Below are 23,356 nucleotides of genomic sequence, written 5' to 3' on the forward strand. Positions count from 1 at the left end.
TGCTGAATAAAGTGTCAAAACCAGAAATGCAGGACAGGCCATGGAGAAATGGGAGCCTTGCTACGCTGATGGGCGGGCTGTAAATTGCCAACAGTCACTCTGGAGAAGTGTACGGTGTGTCCTGAAACATCTAAAAAAACTCAGCTTAGAGAGCATAGGGCACTTCCACTCATGGGCGTATAAATTGGGAAAACTAAAAATCAGCAAGACACAGGCACCCCAAAATTTAGGGCTGCTCTGTTGACAAGAACCTCCACTTCGTTACACCTGAAATATCCCAGGAAAGAGGAGAATGGATAAAGAAGTTGTGGTCCTCATGTACAATGGAATATCACTCAGCCATGAAATCAACGTCATAAGGCTAGGAGCAGCATGATGAGTGGATTTAGGTACGACGATTCTAAGTGAAATAAGTCACACAGAAAAAGACACTGATCATAAGATATCACGTATAGAGGGAATGTAAAAACCGCTACCCTTGAACTGAATTACAAAACAGAACAGAGTCACACGTTTACAAAACACACTATGGCTGCTTAACGGGAAAGGTGAGGTGGGGTGATGCATAAAACAAGGGTTTCAAATTAGTTCAGATACCGTTCCATAAACCCAATATGTAATAGACAAGACCTACTCCTTGCTACGTGAACTGGACTCAACACCCCCTATTCACCGCCAAAGAATATATCTGACTAGTAAGAATCTTAAAACCTATGTATTGATATCTCTCTGTAAGTGAGTCAAGTGGGTATAAAGCGGCATAAACGCAGCAGTGAAAAGCACCTAAACCCCATTCTAAAAATCAATTACTTTTAAAAACCTGTGAAACAAAGACAGTGAAAGAGAGAGAAATTCTTACAAAATTCGTTCAGGGGCTGTGATGCCACCTGGATTGACCATATCTAGACCCACAGCTGATTGAGACATAAGGGTGGACACTCTTGGGGCTGAGAGGTTTGGTGAAGTTGGGTGAGCAAACGCAGACCCTTTAAAGTAATATGGCGAGGTACCCATCCCATGGGTCCCAAATCTCCAGGTTCAAGGGCATCGTCCTACATTGAAAACATGCATGAGAAACCCCGAAGATGGTACACCGTGTGATCGGGAAAGGTTTCTAAAACGAACCTCATTTCTCATCTCCTTGTGCTCCGGTTCGCCATTCCAGCCGCTTTACTAGCAATCTCCCTCCTTGGAGAATCAGCACCTTTATCCTCCTGTTCCGTACCGGTTGCAATTTGTCCTGAGGATGAACGGGAAGAGGGGGAAGAATGAGAGACTAGCTCTAGGTGTTGGGACAGGCACAGGTCACTCTATTTTCCCATCAGGAAGAAGAATTAACCACAGGCTCAGCCTGCCGCCCGGAGCCAGCATAGGTCCTGAAGCAATCCTGCGCTTTTGCGGCCAGCTCCCAAGAAAGCGAGCTGAAAAATGGAGCTCAGGGGCACTGCAATTCACAAACCTGCAGAGTTAGAAATGATAACTCTCGTCCACAAATATATTGAGGGAAGGCAACGAAGAGGATTTGAAAGCAAGGCAGAATTGCAGGAAACAGATTTCAGGAGGTAGATTCGAATCACCTTTAAAGCACAGGAAAAGCGGCAAAACCTCGACAATGATGCCCTTGGCCAAAAAGGGCGTATGCGTTTTTTCCTGAATATATTCAGGAAAAAACGCATACGCCCTTTTTGGCCAACCAAGCAACCTGGAAAGGCAAATCAGCGCTACAAAGAAGTCTCGCTTCCCTTCGGTCAACAGGGTCGTGCTGAATAAGGTGTCAAAACCAGAAAGGCAGGACAGGCCATGGAGAAACGGGAGCCTTGCTACGCTGATGGCCGGGATGTAAATTGCCAACAGCCACTCTGGATAAGAGTACGGTGTGTCCTGAAACATCTACAAAACTCAGCTTAGAGAGCATAGGGCACTTCCACTCATGGGCGTATACATTGGGAAAACTAAAAATCAGCAAGACCCAGGCACCCCAAAGTTTAGGGCTGCTCTGTTGACAAGAACCTCCACTTCGTTACAACTTAAATATCCCGGGAAAGAGAAAAATGGATAAAGAAGTTGTGGTCCTTATGTACAATGCAATATCACTCAGCCATGAAGTCAACGTCATAAGGCTAGTAGCAGCATGATGAGTGGATTAGGTACGACGATTCTAAGTGAAATAAGTCACACAGCAAAAGACACTTTTCATAAGATATCACTTATAGAGGGAATGTAAAAACCGCTACACTTGAACTGAATTACAAAACAGAACAGAGTCACACGTTTAGAAAACACACTATGGCTGCTTAACGGGAAAGGTGAGGTGGGGTGATGCATAAAGCAAGGGTTTCAAATTAGCTTAGATACCGTTCCATAAACCCAATATGTAATAGAAAAAACCTACTCCTTGCTCAGTGAACTGGACTCAACACCTCCTATTCACTGCCCAAGAATATATCTCACTAGTAAGAATCTTAAAACCTATGTATTGATATCTCTGTGTTACTGTGTCAAGTGGGTGTAAAGCGGCATAAACACAGCAGTGAAAAGCAGCTATACCCCATTATAAAAATCAATTACTTTTAAAAACCTGTGAAACAAAGACAGTGAAAGAGAGAAAAATTCTTACAAAATTTGTTCAGGGGCTGTGATGCCAACTGGATGGACCATATCTAGACCCACAGGTGATTGAGACATAAGGGTGGACACTCTTGTGGCTGAGAGGTTTGGTGAGGTTGGGTGAGCAAACGCAGAACCTTTAAAGTAATACTGCGTGGTACCCAACCCATGGGTCCCAAATCTCCAGGTTCAAGGGCATCTTCCTACATCGAAAACATGCATGAGAAACCCACAAGATGGTACACCGTGTGATCGGGAAAGGTGTCTAAAACGCACCTCATTTCTCATCTCCTTGTGCTCCGGTTTGCCATTCCAGCCGCTTTACTAGCAATCTCCCTCCTTGGAGAATCAGCACCTTTATCCTCCTGTTCCGTACAGGTTGCAACTGGTGCTGAGGATGAACGGGAAGAGGGGGAACCAATGAGAGACTAGCTCTAGGTGTTGGGACAGGCACAGGTCACTCTATTTTCCCATCAGGAAGAAGAATTAACCACAGGCTCAGCCTGCCGCCTGGAACCAGAATAGGGCCTGAAACAATCCTGTGCTTTTGCGGCCAGCTCGCAAGAAAGCGAGTTGAAAAATGGAGGTCAGGGGCACTGCAATTCACAAACCTGCAGAGTTATAAATGATAACTCTCGTCCACAAATATATTGAGGGAAGGCAACGAAGAGGATCTGAAAGCAAGGCAGAATTGCAGGAAACAGATTTCAGGAGGTAGATTCGAATCGCCTTTAAAGCACAGGAAAAGCGGCAAAACCTCGACAATGATGCCCTTGGCCAAAAAGGGCGTATGCGTTTTTTCCTGAATATATTCAGGAAAAAACGCATACGCCCTTTTTGGCCAACCAAGCAACCTGGAAAGGCCAATCAGCGCTACAAAGAAGTCTCGCTTCCCATCGGTCAAAAGGGCCATGCTGAATAAAGTGTCAAAACCAGAAATGCAGGACAGGCCATGGAGAAATGGGAGCCTTGCTACGCTGATGGGCGGGCTGTAAATTGCCAACAGTCACTCTGGAGAAGTGTACGGTGTGTCCTGAAACATCTAAAAAAACTCAGCTTAGAGAGCATAGGGCACTTCCACTCATGGGCGTATAAATTGGGAAAACTAAAAATCAGCAAGACACAGGCACCCCAAAATTTAGGGCTGCTCTGTTGACAAGAACCTCCACTTCGTTACACCTGAAATATCCCAGGAAAGAGGAGAATGGATAAAGAAGTTGTGGTCCTCATGTACAATGGAATATCACTCAGCCATGAAATCAACGTCATAAGGCTAGGAGCAGCATGATGAGTGGATTTAGGTACGACGATTCTAAGTGAAATAAGTCACACAGAAAAAGACACTGATCATAAGATATCACGTATAGAGGGAATGTAAAAACCGCTACCCTTGAACTGAATTACAAAACAGAACAGAGTCACACGTTTACAAAACACACTATGGCTGCTTAACGGGAAAGGTGAGGTGGGGTGATGCATAAAACAAGGGTTTCAAATTAGCTCAGATACCGTTCCATAAACCCAATATGTAATAGACAAGACCTACTCCTTGCTCAGTGAACTGGACTCAACACACCCTATTCACCGCCCAAGAATATATCTGACTAGTAAGAATCTTAAAACCTATGTATTGATATCTCTCTGTAAGTGAGTCAAGTGGGTGTAAAGCGGCATAAACACAGCAGTGCAAAGCAGCTAAACCCCATATTAAAAATCAATTACTTTTAAAAACCCGTGAAACAAAGACAGTGAAAGAGAGAGAAATGCTTACAAAATTCGTTCACGGGCTGCGATGCCACCTGGATTGACCATATCTAGACCCACAGCTGATTGAGACATAAGGGTGGACACTCTTGGGGCTGAGAGGTTTGGTGAGGTTGGGTGAGCTAACGCAGACCCTTTAAAGTAATACGGCGTGGTACCCATCCCATGGGTCCCAAATCTCCAGGTTCAAGGGCATCTTCCTACATCGAAAACATGCATGAGAAACCCAGAAGATGGTACACCGTGTGACCGGGAAAGGTTTCTAAAACGCACCTCAATTCTCATCTCCTTGTGCTCCGGTTCGCCATTCCAGCCGCTTTACTAGCAATCTCCCTCCTTGGAGAATCAGCACCTTTAACCTCCTGTTCCGTACAGGTTGCAATTTGTCCTGAGGATGAACGGGAAGAGGGGGAACCAATGAGAGACTAGCTCTAGGTGTTGGGACAGGCACAGGTCACTCTATTTTCCCATCAGGAAGAAGAATCAACCACAGGCTCAGCCTGCCGCCCGGAGCCAGAATAGGGCCTGAAGCAATCCTGCGCTTTTGCGGCCAGCTCCCAAGAAAGCGAGTTGAAAAATGGAGCTCAGGGGCACTGCAATTCACAAACCTGCAGAGTTAGAAATGATAACTCTCGTCCACAAATATATGCAGGGAAGGCAACGAAGAGGATTTGAAAGCAAGGCAGAATTGCAGGAAACAGATTTCAGGAGGTAGATTCGAATCGCCTTTAAAGCACAGGAAAAGCGGCAAAACCTCGACAATGATGCCCTTGGCCAAAAAGGGCGTATGCGTTTTTTCCTGAATATATTCAGGAAAAAACGCATACGCCCTTTTTGGCCAACCAAGCAACCTGGAAAGGCAAATCAGCGCTACAAAGAAGTCTCGCTTCCCATCGGTCAAAAGGGCCATGCTGAATAAAGTGTCAAAACCAGAAATGCAGGACAGGCCATGGAGAAATGGGAGCCTTGCTACGCTGATGGGCGGGCTGTAAATTGCCAACAGTCACTCTGGAGAAGTGTACGGTGTGTCCTGAAACATCTAAAAAAACTCAGCTTAGAGAGCATAGGGCACTTCCACTCATGGGCGTATAAATTGGGAAAACTAAAAATCAGCAAGACACAGGCACCCGAAAATTTAGGGCTGCTCTGTTGACAAGAACCTCCACTTCGTTACACCTGAAATATCCCAGGAAAGAGGAGAATGGATAAAGAAGTTGTGGTCCTCATGTACAATGGAATATCACTCAGCCATGAAATCAACGTCATAAGGCTAGGAGCAGCATGATGAGTGGATTTAGGTACGACGATTCTAAGTGAAATAAGTCACACAGAAAAAGACACTGATCATAAGATATCACTTATAGAGGGAATGTAAAAACCGCTACCTTGAACTGAATTACAAAACAGAACAGAGTCACACGTTTACAAAACACACTATGGCTGCTTAACGGGAAAGGTGAGGTGGGGTGATGCATAAAACAAGGGTTTCAAATTAGCTCAGATACCGTTCCATAAACCCAATATGTAATAGAGAAGACCTACTCCTTGCTCAGTGAACTGGACTCAACACACCCTATTCACCGCCCAAGAATATATCTGACTAGTAAGAATCTTAAAACCTATGTATTGATATCTCTCTGTAAGTGAGTCAAGTGGGTGTAAAGCGGCATAAACACAGCAGTGCAAAGCAGCTAAACCCCATTCTAAAAATCAATTACTTTTAAAAACCCGTGAAACAAAGACAGTGAAAGAGAGAGAAATGCTTACAAAATTCGTTCACGGGCTGCGATGCCACCTGGATTGACCATATCTAGACCCACAGCTGATTGAGACATAAGGGTGGACACTCTTGGGGCTGAGAGGTTTGGTGAGGTTGGGTGAGCTAACGCAGACCCTTTAAAGTAATACGGCGTGGTACCCATCCCATGGGTCCCAAATCTCCAGGTTCAAGGGCATCGTCCTACATCGAAAACATGCATGAGAAACCCAGAAGATGGTACACCGTGTGACCGGGAAAGGTTTCTAAAACGCACCTCAATTCTCATCTCCTTGTGCTCCGGTTCGCCATTCCAGCCGCTTTACTAGCAATCTCCCTCCTTGGAGAATCAGCACCTTTAACCTCCTGTTCCGTACAGGTTGCAATTTGTCCTGAGGATGAACGGGAAGAGGGGGAACCAATGAGAGACTAGCTCTAGGTGTTGGGACAGGCACAGGTCACTCTATTTTCCCATCAGGAAGAAGAATCAACCACAGGCTCAGCCTGCCGCCCGGAGCCAGAATAGGGCCTGAAGCAATCCTGCGCTTTTGCGGCCAGCTCCCAAGAAAGCGAGTTGAAAAATGGAGCTCAGGGGCACTGCAATTCACAAACCTGCAGAGTTAGAAATGATAACTCTCGTCCACAAATATGTGGAGGGAAGGCAACGAAGAGGATTTGAAAGCAAGGCAGAATTGCAGGAAACAGATTTCAGGAGGTAGATTCGAATCGCCTTTAAAGCACAGGAAAAGCGGCAAAACCTCGACAATGATGCCCTTGGCCAAAAAGGGCGTATGCGTTTTTTCCTGAATATATTCAGGAAAAAACGCATACGCCCTTTTTGGCCAACCAAGCAACCTGGAAAGGCAAATCAGCGCTACAGAGAAGTCTCGCTTCCCATCGGTCAAAAGGGCCATGCTGAATAAAGTGTCAAAACCAGAAATGCAGGACAGGCCATGGAGAAATGGGAGCCTTGCTACGCTGATGGGCGGGCTGTAAATTGCCAACAGTCACTCTGGAGAAGTGTATGGTGTGTCCTGAAACATCTAAAAAAACTCAGCTTAGAGAGCATAGGGCACTTCCACTCATGGGCGTATACATTGGGAAAACTAAAAATCAGCAAGACACAGGCACCCCAAAATTTAGGGCTGCTCTGTTGACAAGAAACTCCACTTCGTTACACCTGAAATATCCCAGGAAAGAGGAGAATGGATAAAGAAGTTGTGGTCCTCATGTACAATGGAATATCACTCAGCCATGAAATCAACGTCATAAGGCTAGGAGCAGCATGATGAGTGGATTTAGGGACGACGATTCTAAGTGAAATAAGTCACACAGAAAAAGACACTGATCGTAAGATATCACGTATAGAGGGAATGTAAAAACCGCTACCCTTGAACTGAATTACAAAACAGAACAGAGTCACACGTTTACAAAACACACTATGGCTGCTTAACGGGAAAGGTGAGGTGGGGTGATGCATAAAACAAGGGTTTCAAATTAGCTCAGATACCGTTCCATAAACCCAATATGTAATAGAGAAGACCTACTCCTTGCTCAGTGAACTGGACTCAACACACCCTATTCACCGCCCAAGAATATATCTGACTAATAAGAATCTTAAAACCTATGTATTGATATCTCTCTGTAAGTGAGTCAAGTGGGTGTAAAGCGGCATAAACACAGCAGTGCAAAGCAGCTAAACCCCATTCTAAAAATCAATTACTTTTAAAAACCCGTGAAACAAAGACAGTGAAAGAGAGAGAAATGCTTACAAAATTAGTTCAGGGGCTGCGATGCCACCTGGATTGACCATATCTAGACCCACAGCTGATTGAGACATCAGGGTGGACACTCTTGGGGCTGAGAGGTTTGGTGAGGTTGGGTGAGCTAACGCAGACCCTTTAAAGTAATACGGCGTGGTACCCATCCCATGGGTCCCAAATCTCCAGGTTCAAGGGCATCTTCCTACATCGAAAACATGCATGAGAAACCCAGAAGATGGTACACCGTGTGACCGGGAAAGGTTTCTAAAACGCACCTCAATTCTCATCTCCTTGTGCTCCGGTTCGCCATTCCAGCCGCTTTACTAGCAATCTCCCTCCTTGGAGAATCAGCACCTTTAACCTCCTGTTCCGTACAGGTTGCAATTTGTCCTGAGGATGAACGGGAAGAGGGGGAACCAATGAGAGACTAGCTCTAGGTGTTGGGACAGGCACAGGTCACGCTATTTTCCCATCAGGAAGAAGAATCAACCACAGGCTCAGCCTGCCGCCCGGAGCCAGAATAGGGTCTGAAGCAATCCTGCGCATTTGCGGCCAGCTCCCAAGAAAGCGAGTTGAAAAATGGAGCTCAGGGGCACTGCAATTCACAAACCTGCAGAGTTAGAAATGATAACTCTCGTCCACAAATATATGGAGGGAAGGCAACGAAGAGGATTTGAAAGCAAGGCAGAATTGCAGGAAACAGATTTCAGGAGGTAGATTCGAATCACCTTTAAAGCACAGGAAAAGCGGCAAAACCTCGACAATGATGCCCTTGGCCAAAAAGGGCGTATGCGTTTTTTCCTGAATATATTCAGGAAAAAACGCATACGCCCTTTTTGGCCAACCAAGCAACCTGGAAAGGCAAATCAGCGCTACAAAGAAGTCTCGCTTCCCTTCGGTCAACAGGGTCGTGCTGAATAAGGTGTCAAAACCAGAAAGGCAGGACAGGCCATGGAGAAACGGGAGCCTTGCTACGCTGATGGCCGGGATGTAAATTGCCAACAGCCACTCTGGATAAGAGTACGGTGTGTCCTGAAACATCTACAAAACTCAGCTTAGAGAGCATAGGGCACTTCCACTCATGGGCGTATACATTGGGAAAACTAAAAATCAGCAAGACCCAGGCACCCCAAAGTTTAGGGCTGCTCTGTTGACAAGAACCTCCACTTCGTTACAACTTAAATATCCCGGGAAAGAGAAAAATGGATAAAGAAGTTGTGGTCCTTATGTACAATGCAATATCACTCAGCCATGAAGTCAACGTCATAAGGCTAGTAGCAGCATGATGAGTGGATTAGGTACGACGATTCTAAGTGAAATAAGTCACACAGCAAAAGACACTTTTCATAAGATATCACTTATAGAGGGAATGTAAAAACCGCTACACTTGAACTGAATTACAAAACAGAACAGAGTCACACGTTTAGAAAACACACTATGGCTGCTTAACGGGAAAGGTGAGGTGGGGTGATGCATAAAGCAAGGGTTTCAAATTAGCTTAGATACCGTTCCATAAACCCAATATGTAATAGAAAAAACCTACTCCTTGCTCAGTGAACTGGACTCAACACCTCCTATTCACTGCCCAAGAATATATCTCACTAGTAAGAATCTTAAAACCTATGTATTGATATCTCTGTGTTACTGTGTCAAGTGGGTGTAAAGCGGCATAAACACAGCAGTGAAAAGCAGCTATACCCCATTATAAAAATCAATTACTTTTAAAAACCTGTGAAACAAAGACAGTGAAAGAGAGAAAAATTCTTACAAAATTTGTTCAGGGGCTGTGATGCCAACTGGATGGACCATATCTAGACCCACAGGTGATTGAGACATAAGGGTGGACACTCTTGTGGCTGAGAGGTTTGGTGAGGTTGGGTGAGCAAACGCAGAACCTTTAAAGTAATACTGCGTGGTACCCAACCCATGGGTCCCAAATCTCCAGGTTCAAGGGCATCTTCCTACATCGAAAACATGCATGAGAAACCCACAAGATGGTACACCGTGTGATCGGGAAAGGTGTCTAAAACGCACCTCATTTCTCATCTCCTTGTGCTCCGGTTTGCCATTCCAGCCGCTTTACTAGCAATCTCCCTCCTTGGAGAATCAGCACCTTTATCCTCCTGTTCCGTACAGGTTGCAACTGGTGCTGAGGATGAACGGGAAGAGGGGGAACCAATGAGAGACTAGCTCTAGGTGTTGGGACAGGCACAGGTCACTCTATTTTCCAATCAGGAAGAAGAATTAACCACAGGCTCAGCCTGCCGCCTGGAACCAGAATAGGGCCTGAAACAATCCTGGGCTTTTGCGGCCAGCTCGCAAGAAAGCGAGTTGAAAAATGGAGGTCAGGGGCACTGCAATCCACAAACCTGCAGAGTTATAAATGATAACTCTCGTCCACAAATATATTGAGGGAAGGCAACGAAGAGGATCTGAAAGCAAGGCAGAATTGCAGGAAACAGATTTCAGGAGGTAGATTCGAATCGCCTTTAAAGCACAGGAAAAGCGGCAAAACCTCGACAATGATGCCCTTGGCCAAAAAGGGCGTATGCGTTTTTTCCTGAATATATTCAGGAAAAAACGCATACGCCCTTTTTGGCCAACCAAGCAACCTGGAAAGGCAAATCAGCGCTACAAAGAAGTCTCGCTTCCCATCGGTCAAAAGGGCCATGCTGAATAAAGTGTCAAAACCAGAAATGCAGGACAGGCCATGGAGAAATGGGAGCCTTGCTACGCTGATGGGCGGGCTGTAAATTGCCAACAGTCACTCTGGAGAAGTGTACGGTGTGTCCTGAAACATCTAAAAAAACTCAGCTTAGAGAGCATAGGGCACTTCCACTCATGGGCGTATAAATTGGGAAAACTAAAAATCAGCAAGACACAGGCACCCCAAAATTTAGGGCTGCTCTGTTGACAAGAACCTCCACTTCGTTACACCTGAAATATCCCAGGAAAGAGGAGAATGGATAAAGAAGTTGTGGTCCTCATGTACAATGGAATATCACTCAGCCATGAAATCAACGTCATAAGGCTAGGAGCAGCATGATGAGTGGATTTAGGTACGACGATTCTAAGTGAAATAAGTCACACAGAAAAAGACACTGATCATAAGATATCACGTATAGAGGGAATGTAAAAACCGCTACCCTTGAACTGAATTACAAAACAGAACAGAGTCACACGTTTACAAAACACACTATGGCTGCTTAACGGGAAAGGTGAGGTGGGGTGATGCATAAAACAAGGGTTTCAAATTAGTTCAGATACCGTTCCATAAACCCAATATGTAATAGACAAGACCTACTCCTTGCTACGTGAACTGGACTCAACACCCCCTATTCACCGCCAAAGAATATATCTGACTAGTAAGAATCTTAAAACCTATGTATTGATATCTCTCTGTAAGTGAGTCAAGTGGGTATAAAGCGGCATAAACGCAGCAGTGAAAAGCACCTAAACCCCATTCTAAAAATCAATTACTTTTAAAAACCTGTGAAACAAAGACAGTGAAAGAGAGAGAAATTCTTACAAAATTCGTTCAGGGGCTGTGATGCCACCTGGATTGACCATATCTAGACCCACAGCTGATTGAGACATAAGGGTGGACACTCTTGGGGCTGAGAGGTTTGGTGAAGTTGGGTGAGCAAACGCAGACCCTTTAAAGTAATACGGCGAGGTACCCATCCCATGGGTCCCAAATCTCCAGGTTCAAGGGCATCGTCCTACATTGAAAACATGCATGAGAAACCCCGAAGATGGTACACCGTGTGATCGGGAAAGGTTTCTAAAACGAACCTCATTTCTCATCTCCTTGTGCTCCGGTTCGCCATTCCAGCCGCTTTACTAGCAATCTCCCTCCTTGGAGAATCAGCACCTTTATCCTCCTGTTCCGTACCGGTTGCAATTTGTCCTGAGGATGAACGGGAAGAGGGGGAAGAATGAGAGACTAGCTCTAGGTGTTGGGACAGGCACAGGTCACTCTATTTTCCCATCAGGAAGAAGAATTAACCACAGGCTCAGCCTGCCGCCCGGAGCCAGCATAGGTCCTGAAGCAATCCTGCGCTTTTGCGGCCAGCTCCCAAGAAAGCGAGCTGAAAAATGGAGCTCAGGGGCACTGCAATTCACAAACCTGCAGAGTTAGAAATGATAACTCTCGTCCACAAATATATTGAGGGAAGGCAACGAAGAGGATTTGAAAGCAAGGCAGAATTGCAGGAAACAGATTTCAGGAGGTAGATTCGAATCACCTTTAAAGCACAGGAAAAGCGGCAAAACCTCGACAATGATGCCCTTGGCCAAAAAGGGCGTATGCGTTTTTTCCTGAATATATTCAGGAAAAAACGCATACGCCCTTTTTGGCCAACCAAGCAACCTGGAAAGGCAAATCAGCGCTACAAAGAAGTCTCGCTTCCCTTCGGTCAACAGGGTCGTGCTGAATAAGGTGTCAAAACCAGAAAGGCAGGACAGGCCATGGAGAAACGGGAGCCTTGCTACGCTGATGGCCGGGATGTAAATTGCCAACAGCCACTCTGGATAAGAGTACGGTGTGTCCTGAAACATCTACAAAACTCAGCTTAGAGAGCATAGGGCACTTCCACTCATGGGCGTATACATTGGGAAAACTAAAAATCAGCAAGACCCAGGCACCCCAAAGTTTAGGGCTGCTCTGTTGACAAGAACCTCCACTTCGTTACAACTTAAATATCCCGGGAAAGAGAAAAATGGATAAAGAAGTTGTGGTCCTTATGTACAATGCAATATCACTCAGCCATGAAGTCAACGTCATAAGGCTAGTAGCAGCATGATGAGTGGATTAGGTACGACGATTCTAAGTGAAATAAGTCACACAGCAAAAGACACTTTTCATAAGATATCACTTATAGAGGGAATGTAAAAACCGCTACACTTGAACTGAATTACAAAACAGAACAGAGTCACACGTTTAGAAAACACACTATGGCTGCTTAACGGGAAAGGTGAGGTGGGGTGATGCATAAAGCAAGGGTTTCAAATTAGCTTAGATACCGTTCCATAAACCCAATATGTAATAGAAAAAACCTACTCCTTGCTCAGTGAACTGGACTCAACACCTCCTATTCACTGCCCAAGAATATATCTCACTAGTAAGAATCTTAAAACCTATGTATTGATATCTCTGTGTTACTGTGTCAAGTGGGTGTAAAGCGGCATAAACACAGCAGTGAAAAGCAGCTATACCCCATTATAAAAATCAATTACTTTTAAAAACCTGTGAAACAAAGACAGTGAAAGAGAGAAAAATTCTTACAAAATTTGTTCAGGGGCTGTGATGCCAACTGGATGGACCATATCTAGACCCACAGGTGATTGAGACATAAGGGTGGACACTCTTGTGGCTGAGAGGTTTGGTGAGGTTGGGTGAGCAAACGCAGAACCTTTAAAGTAATACTGCGTGGTACCCAACCCATGGGTCCCAAATCTCCAGGTTCAAGGGCATCTTCCTACATCGAAAACATGCATGAGAAACCCACAAGATGGTACACCGTGTGATCGGGAAAGGTGTCTAAAACGCACCTCATTTCTCATCTCCTTGTGCTCCGGTTTGCCATTCCAGCCGCTTTACTAGCAATCTCCCTCCTTGGAGAATCAGCACCTTTATCCTCCTGTTCCGTACAGGTTGCAACTGGTGCTGAGGATGAACGGGAAGAGGGGGAACCAATGAGAGACTAGCTCTAGGTGTTGGGACAGGCACAGGTCACTCTATTTTCCCATCAGGAAGAAGAATTAACCACAGGCTCAGCCTGCCGCCTGGAACCAGAATAGGGCCTGAAACAATCCTGTGCTTTTGCGGCCAGCTCGCAAGAAAGCGAGTTGAAAAATGGAGGTCAGGGGCACTGCAATTCACAAACCTGCAGAGTTATAAATGATAACTCTCGTCCACAAATATATTGAGGGAAGGCAACGAAGAGGATCTGAAAGCAAGGCAGAATTGCAGGAAACAGATTTCAGGAGGTAGATTCGAATCGCCTTTAAAGCACAGGAAAAGCGGCAAAACCTCGACAATGATGCCCTTGGCCAAAAAGGGCGTATGCGTTTTTTCCTGAATATATTCAGGAAAAAACGCATACGCCCTTTTTGGCCAACCAAGCAACCTGGAAAGGCAAATCAGCGCTACAAAGAAGTCTCGCTTCCCATCGGTCAAAAGGGCCATGCTGAATAAAGTGTCAAAACCAGAAATGCAGGACAGGCCATGGAGAAATGGGAGCCTTGCTACGCTGATGGGCGGGCTGTAAATTGCCAACAGTCACTCTGGAGAAGTGTACGGTGTGTCCTGAAACATCTAAAAAAACTCAGCTTAGAGAGCATAGGGCACTTCCACTCATGGGCGTATAAATTGGGAAAACTAAAAATCAGCAAGACACAGGCACCCCAAAATTTAGGGCTGCTCTGTTGACAAGAACCTCCACTTCGTTACACCTGAAATATCCCAGGAAAGAGGAGAATGGATAAAGAAGTTGTGGTCCTCATGTACAATGGAATATCACTCAGCCATGAAATCAACGTCATAAGGCTAGGAGCAGCATGATGAGTGGATTTAGGTACGACGATTCTAAGTGAAATAAGTCACACAGAAAAAGACACTGATCATAAGATATCACGTATAGAGGGAATGTAAAAACCGCTACCCTTGAACTGAATTACAAAACAGAACAGAGTCACACGTTTACAAAACACACTATGGCTGCTTAACGGGAAAGGTGAGGTGGGGTGATGCATAAAACAAGGGTTTCAAATTAGTTCAGATACCGTTCCATAAACCCAATATGTAATAGACAAGACCTACTCCTTGCTACGTGAACTGGACTCAACACCCCCTATTCACCGCCAAAGAATATATCTGACTAGTAAGAATCTTAAAACCTATGTATTGATATCTCTCTGTAAGTGAGTCAAGTGGGTATAAAGCGGCATAAACGCAGCAGTGAAAAGCACCTAAACCCCATTCTAAAAATCAATTACTTTTAAAAACCTGTGAAACAAAGACAGTGAAAGAGAGAGAAATTCTTACAAAATTCGTTCAGGGGCTGTGATGCCACCTGGATTGACCATATCTAGACCCACAGCTGATTGAGACATAAGGGTGGACACTCTTGGGGCTGAGAGGTTTGGTGAAGTTGGGTGAGCAAACGCAGACCCTTTAAAGTAATATGGCGAGGTACCCATCCCATGGGTCCCAAATCTCCAGGTTCAAGGGCATCGTCCTACATTGAAAACATGCATGAGAAACCCCGAAGATGGTACACCGTGTGATCGGGAAAGGTTTCTAAAACGAACCTCATTTCTCATCTCCTTGTGCTCCGGTTCGCCATTCCAGCCGCTTTACTAGCAATCTCCCTCCTTGGAGAATCAGCACCTTTATCCTCCTGTTCCGTACCGGTTGCAATTTGTCCTGAGGATGAACGGGAAGAGGGGGAAGAATGAGAGACTAGCTCTAGGTGTTGGGACAGGCACAGGTCACTCTATTTTCCCATCAGGAAGAAGAATTAACCACAGGCTCAGCCTGCCGCCCGGAGCCAGCATAGGTCCTGAAGCAATCCTGCGCTTTTGCGGCCAGCTCCCAAGAAAGCGAGCTGAAAAATGGAGCTCAGGGGCACTGCAATTCACAAACCTGCAGAGTTAGAAATGATAACTCTCGTCCACAAATATATTGAGGGAAGGCAACGAAGAGGATTTGAAAGCAAGGCAGAATTGCAGGAAACAGATTTCAGGAGGTAGATTCGAATCACCTTTAAAGCACAGGAAAAGCGGCAAAACCTCGACAATGATGCCCTTGGCCAAAAAGGGCGTATGCGTTTTTTCCTGAATATATTCAGGAAAAAACGCATACGCCCTTTTTGGCCAACCAAGCAACCTGGAAAGGCAAATCAGCGCTACAAAGAAGTCTCGCTTCCCTTCGGTCAACAGGGTCGTGCTGAATAAGGTGTCAAAACCAGAAAGGCAGGACAGGCCATGGAGAAACGGGAGCCTTGCTACGCTGATGGCCGGGATGTAAATTGCCAACAGCCACTCTGGATAAGAGTACGGTGTGTCCTGAAACATCTACAAAACTCAGCTTAGAGAGCATAGGGCACTTCCACTCATGGGCGTATACATTGGGAAAACTAAAAATCAGCAAGACCCAGGCACCCCAAAGTTTAGGGCTGCTCTGTTGACAAGAACCTCCACTTCGTTACAACTTAAATATCCCGGGAAAGAGAAAAATGGATAAAGAAGTTGTGGTCCTTATGTACAATGCAATATCACTCAGCCATGAAGTCAACGTCATAAGGCTAGTAGCAGCATGATGAGTGGATTAGGTACGACGATTCTAAGTGAAATAAGTCACACAGCAAAAGACACTTTTCATAAGATATCACTTATAGAGGGAATGTAAAAACCGCTACACTTGAACTGAATTACAAAACAGAACAGAGTCACACGTTTAGAAAACACACTATGGCTGCTTAACGGGAAAGGTGAGGTGGGGTGATGCATAAAGCAAGGGTTTCAAATTAGCTTAGATACCGTTCCATAAACCCAATATGTAATAGAAAAAACCTACTCCTTGCTCAGTGAACTGGACTCAACACCTCCTATTCACTGCCCAAGAATATATCTCACTAGTAAGAATCTTAAAACCTATGTATTGATATCTCTGTGTTACTGTGTCAAGTGGGTGTAAAGCGGCATAAACACAGCAGTGAAAAGCAGCTATACCCCATTATAAAAATCAATTACTTTTAAAAACCTGTGAAACAAAGACAGTGAAAGAGAGAAAAATTCTTACAAAATTTGTTCAGGGGCTGTGATGCCAACTGGATGGACCATATCTAGACCCACAGGTGATTGAGACATAAGGGTGGACACTCTTGTGGCTGAGAGGTTTGGTGAGGTTGGGTGAGCAAACGCAGAACCTTTAAAGTAATACTGCGTGGTACCCAACCCATGGGTCCCAAATCTCCAGGTTCAAGGGCATCTTCCTACATCGAAAACATGCATGAGAAACCCACAAGATGGTACACCGTGTGATCGGGAAAGGTGTCTAAAACGCACCTCATTTCTCATCTCCTTGTGCTCCGGTTTGCCATTCCAGCCGCTTTACTAGCAATCTCCCTCCTTGGAGAATCAGCACCTTTATCCTCCTGTTCCGTACAGGTTGCAACTGGTGCTGAGGATGAACGGGAAGAGGGGGAACCAATGAGAGACTAGCTCTAGGTGTTGGGACAGGCACAGGTCACTCTATTTTCCCATCAGGAAGAAGAATTAACCACAGGCTCAGCCTGCCGCCTGGAACCAGAATAGGGCCTGAAACAATCCTGTGCTTTTGCGGCCAGCTCGCAAGAAAGCGAGTTGAAAAATGGAGGTCAGGGGCACTGCAATTCACAAACCTGCAGAGTTATAAATGATAACTCTCGTCCACAAATATATTGAGGGAAGGCAACGAAGAGGATCTGAAAGCAAGGCAGAATTGCAGGAAACAGATTTCAGGAGGTAGATTCGAATCGCCTTTAAAGCACAGGAAAAGCGGCAAAACCTCGACAATGATGCCCTTGGCCAAAAAGGGCGTATGCGTTTTTTCCTGAATATATTCAGGAAAAAACGCATACGCCCTTTTTGGCCAACCAAGCAACCTGGAAAGGCCAATCAGCGCTACAAAGAAGTCTCGCTTCCCATCGGTCAAAAGGGCCATGCTGAATAAAGTGTCAAAACCAGAAATGCAGGACAGGCCATGGAGAAATGGGAGCCTTGCTACGCTGATGGGCGGGCTGTAAATTGCCAACAGTCACTCTGGAGAAGTGTACGGTGTGTCCTGAAACATCTAAAAAAACTCAGCTTAGAGAGCATAGGGCACTTCCACTCATGGGCGTATAAATTGGGAAAACTAAAAATCAGCAAGACACAGGCACCCCAAAATTTAGGGCTGCTCTGTTGACAAGAACCTCCACTTCGTTACACCTGAAATATCCCAGGAAAGAGGAGAATGGATAAAGAAGTTGTGGTCCTCATGTACAATGGAATATCACTCAGCCATGAAATCAACGTCATAAGGCTAGGAGCAGCATGATGAGTGGATTTAGGTACGACGATTCTAAGTGAAATAAGTCACACAGAAAAAGACACTGATCATAAGATATCACGTATAGAGGGAATGTAAAAACCGCTACCCTTGAACTGAATTACAAAACAGAACAGAGTCACACGTTTACAAAACACACTATGGCTGCTTAACGGGAAAGGTGAGGTGGGGTGATGCATAAAACAAGGGTTTCAAATTAGCTCAGATACCGTTCCATAAACCCAATATGTAATAGACAAGACCTACTCCTTGCTCAGTGAACTGGACTCAACACACCCTATTCACCGCCCAAGAATATATCTGACTAGTAAGAATCTTAAAACCTATGTATTGATATCTCTCTGTAAGTGAGTCAAGTGGGTGTAAAGCGGCATAAACACAGCAGTGCAAAGCAGCTAAACCCCATATTAAAAATCAATTACTTTTAAAAACCCGTGAAACAAAGACAGTGAAAGAGAGAGAAATGCTTACAAAATTCGTTCACGGGCTGCGATGCCACCTGGATTGACCATATCTAGACCCACAGCTGATTGAGACATAAGGGTGGACACTCTTGGGGCTGAGAGGTTTGGTGAGGTTGGGTGAGCTAACGCAGACCCTTTAAAGTAATACGGCGTGGTACCCATCCCATGGGTCCCAAATCTCCAGGTTCAAGGGCATCTTCCTACATCGAAAACATGCATGAGAAACCCAGAAGATGGTACACCGTGTGACCGGGAAAGGTTTCTAAAACGCACCTCAATTCTCATCTCCTTGTGCTCCGGTTCGCCATTCCAGCCGCTTTACTAGCAATCTCCCTCCTTGGAGAATCAGCACCTTTAACCTCCTGTTCCGTACAGGTTGCAATTTGTCCTGAGGATGAACGGGAAGAGGGGGAACCAATGAGAGACTAGCTCTAGGTGTTGGGACAGGCACAGGTCACTCTATTTTCCCATCAGGAAGAAGAATCAACCACAGGCTCAGCCTGCCGCCCGGAGCCAGAATAGGGCCTGAAGCAATCCTGCGCTTTTGCGGCCAGCTCCCAAGAAAGCGAGTTGAAAAATGGAGCTCAGGGGCACTGCAATTCACAAACCTGCAGAGTTAGAAATGATAACTCTCGTCCACAAATATATGCAGGGAAGGCAACGAAGAGGATTTGAAAGCAAGGCAGAATTGCAGGAAACAGATTTCAGGAGGTAGATTCGAATCGCCTTTAAAGCACAGGAAAAGCGGCAAAACCTCGACAATGATGCCCTTGGCCAAAAAGGGCGTATGCGTTTTTTCCTGAATATATTCAGGAAAAAACGCATACGCCCTTTTTGGCCAACCAAGCAACCTGGAAAGGCAAATCAGCGCTACAAAGAAGTCTCGCTTCCCATCGGTCAAAAGGGCCATGCTGAATAAAGTGTCAAAACCAGAAATGCAGGACAGGCCATGGAGAAATGGGAGCCTTGCTACGCTGATGGGCGGGCTGTAAATTGCCAACAGTCACTCTGGAGAAGTGTACGGTGTGTCCTGAAACATCTAAAAAAACTCAGCTTAGAGAGCATAGGGCACTTCCACTCATGGGCGTATAAATTGGGAAAACTAAAAATCAGCAAGACACAGGCACCCGAAAATTTAGGGCTGCTCTGTTGACAAGAACCTCCACTTCGTTACACCTGAAATATCCCAGGAAAGAGGAGAATGGATAAAGAAGTTGTGGTCCTCATGTACAATGGAATATCACTCAGCCATGAAATCAACGTCATAAGGCTAGGAGCAGCATGATGAGTGGATTTAGGTACGACGATTCTAAGTGAAATAAGTCACACAGAAAAAGACACTGATCATAAGATATCACTTATAGAGGGAATGTAAAAACCGCTACCTTGAACTGAATTACAAAACAGAACAGAGTCACACGTTTACAAAACACACTATGGCTGCTTAACGGGAAAGGTGAGGTGGGGTGATGCATAAAACAAGGGTTTCAAATTAGCTCAGATACCGTTCCATAAACCCAATATGTAATAGAGAAGACCTACTCCTTGCTCAGTGAACTGGACTCAACACACCCTATTCACCGCCCAAGAATATATCTGACTAGTAAGAATCTTAAAACCTATGTATTGATATCTCTCTGTAAGTGAGTCAAGTGGGTGTAAAGCGGCATAAACACAGCAGTGCAAAGCAGCTAAACCCCATTCTAAAAATCAATTACTTTTAAAAACCCGTGAAACAAAGACAGTGAAAGAGAGAGAAATGCTTACAAAATTCGTTCACGGGCTGCGATGCCACCTGGATTGACCATATCTAGACCCACAGCTGATTGAGACATAAGGGTGGACACTCTTGGGGCTGAGAGGTTTGGTGAGGTTGGGTGAGCTAACGCAGACCCTTTAAAGTAATACGGCGTGGTACCCATCCCATGGGTCCCAAATCTCCAGGTTCAAGGGCATCGTCCTACATCGAAAACATGCATGAGAAACCCAGAAGATGGTACACCGTGTGACCGGGAAAGGTTTCTAAAACGCACCTCAATTCTCATCTCCTTGTGCTCCGGTTCGCCATTCCAGCCGCTTTACTAGCAATCTCCCTCCTTGGAGAATCAGCACCTTTAACCTCCTGTTCCGTACAGGTTGCAATTTGTCCTGAGGATGAACGGGAAGAGGGGGAACCAATGAGAGACTAGCTCTAGGTGTTGGGACAGGCACAGGTCACTCTATTTTCCCATCAGGAAGAAGAATCAACCACAGGCTCAGCCTGCCGCCCGGAGCCAGAATAGGGCCTGAAGCAATCCTGCGCTTTTGCGGCCAGCTCCCAAGAAAGCGAGTTGAAAAATGGAGCTCAGGGGCACTGCAATTCACAAACCTGCAGAGTTAGAAATGATAACTCTCGTCCACAAATATGTGGAGGGAAGGCAACGAAGAGGATTTGAAAGCAAGGCAGAATTGCAGGAAACAGATTTCAGGAGGTAGATTCGAATCGCCTTTAAAGCACAGGAAAAGCGGCAAAACCTCGACAATGATGCCCTTGGCCAAAAAGGGCGTATGCGTTTTTTCCTGAATATATTCAGGAAAAAACGCATACGCCCTTTTTGGCCAACCAAGCAACCTGGAAAGGCAAATCAGCGCTACAGAGAAGTCTCGCTTCCCATCGGTCAAAAGGGCCATGCTGAATAAAGTGTCAAAACCAGAAATGCAGGACAGGCCATGGAGAAATGGGAGCCTTGCTACGCTGATGGGCGGGCTGTAAATTGCCAACAGTCACTCTGGAGAAGTGTATGGTGTGTCCTGAAACATCTAAAAAAACTCAGCTTAGAGAGCATAGGGCACTTCCACTCATGGGCGTATACATTGGGAAAACTAAAAATCAGCAAGACACAGGCACCCCAAAATTTAGGGCTGCTCTGTTGACAAGAAACTCCACTTCGTTACACCTGAAATATCCCAGGAAAGAGGAGAATGGATAAAGAAGTTGTGGTCCTCATGTACAATGGAATATCACTCAGCCATGAAATCAACGTCATAAGGCTAGGAGCAGCATGATGAGTGGATTTAGGGACGACGATTCTAAGTGAAATAAGTCACACAGAAAAAGACACTGATCGTAAGATATCACGTATAGAGGGAATGTAAAAACCGCTACCCTTGAACTGAATTACAAAACAGAACAGAGTCACACGTTTACAAAACACACTATGGCTGCTTAACGGGAAAGGTGAGGTGGGGTGATGCATAAAACAAGGGTTTCAAATTAGCTCAGATACCGTTCCATAAACCCAATATGTAATAGAGAAGACCTACTCCTTGCTCAGTGAACTGGACTCAACACACCCTATTCACCGCCCAAGAATATATCTGACTAATAAGAATCTTAAAACCTATGTATTGATATCTCTCTGTAAGTGAGTCAAGTGGGTGTAAAGCGGCATAAACACAGCAGTGCAAAGCAGCTAAACCCCATTCTAAAAATCAATTACTTTTAAAAACCCGTGAAACAAAGACAGTGAAAGAGAGAGAAATGCTTACAAAATTAGTTCAGGGGCTGCGATGCCACCTGGATTGACCATATCTAGACCCACAGCTGATTGAGACATCAGGGTGGACACTCTTGGGGCTGAGAGGTTTGGTGAGGTTGGGTGAGCTAACGCAGACCCTTTAAAGTAATACGGCGTGGTACCCATCCCATGGGTCCCAAATCTCCAGGTTCAAGGGCATCTTCCTACATCGAAAACATGCATGAGAAACCCAGAAGATGGTACACCGTGTGACCGGGAAAGGTTTCTAAAACGCACCTCAATTCTCATCTCCTTGTGCTCCGGTTCGCCATTCCAGCCGCTTTACTAGCAATCTCCCTCCTTGGAGAATCAGCACCTTTAACCTCCTGTTCCGTACAGGTTGCAATTTGTCCTGAGGATGAACGGGAAGAGGGGGAACCAATGAGAGACTAGCTCTAGGTGTTGGGACAGGCACAGGTCACGCTATTTTCCCATCAGGAAGAAGAATCAACCACAGGCTCAGCCTGCCGCCCGGAGCCAGAATAGGGTCTGAAGCAATCCTGCGCATTTGCGGCCAGCTCCCAAGAAAGCGAGTTGAAAAATGGAGCTCAGGGGCACTGCAATTCACAAACCTGCAGAGTTAGAAATGATAACTCTCGTCCACAAATATATGGAGGGAAGGCAACGAAGAGGATTTGAAAGCAAGGCAGAATTGCAGGAAACAGATTTCAGGAGGTAGATTCGAATCGCCTTTAAAGCACAGGAAAAGCGGCAAAACCTCGACAATGATGCCCTTGGCCAAAAAGGGCGTATGCGTTTTTTCCTGAATATATTCAGGAAAAAACGCATACGCCCTTTTTGGCCAACCAAGCAACCTGGAAAGGCAAATCAGCGCTACAAAGAAGTCTCGCTTCCCATCGGTCAAAAGGGCCATGCTGAATAAAGTGTCAAAACCAGAAATGCAGGACAGGCCATGGAGAAATGGGAGCCTTGCTACGCTGATGGGCGGGCTGTAAATTGCCAACAGTCACTCTGGAGAAGTGTATGGTGTGTCCTGAAACATCTAAAAAAACTCAGCTTAGAGAGCATAGGGCACTTCCACTCATGGGCGTATAAATTGGGAAAACTAAAAATCAGCAAGACACAGGCACCCCAAAATTTAGGGCTGCTCTGTTGACAAGAACCTCCACTTCGTTACACCTGAAATATCCCAGGAAAGAGGAGAATGGATAAAGAAGTTGTGGTCCTCATGTACAATGGAATATCACTCAGCCATGAAATCAACGTCATAAGGCTAGGAGCAGCATGATGAGTGGATTTAGGTACGACGATTCTAAGTGAAATAAGTCACACAGAAAAAGACACTGATCATAAGATATCACGTATAGAGGGAATGTAAAAACCGCTAC

Source organism: Balaenoptera borealis (assembly GCF_965194805.1).
Source record: "Balaenoptera borealis genome assembly, chromosome: 10".
In the NCBI taxonomy this organism is placed as follows: Eukaryota; Metazoa; Chordata; class Mammalia; order Artiodactyla; family Balaenopteridae; genus Balaenoptera; species Balaenoptera borealis.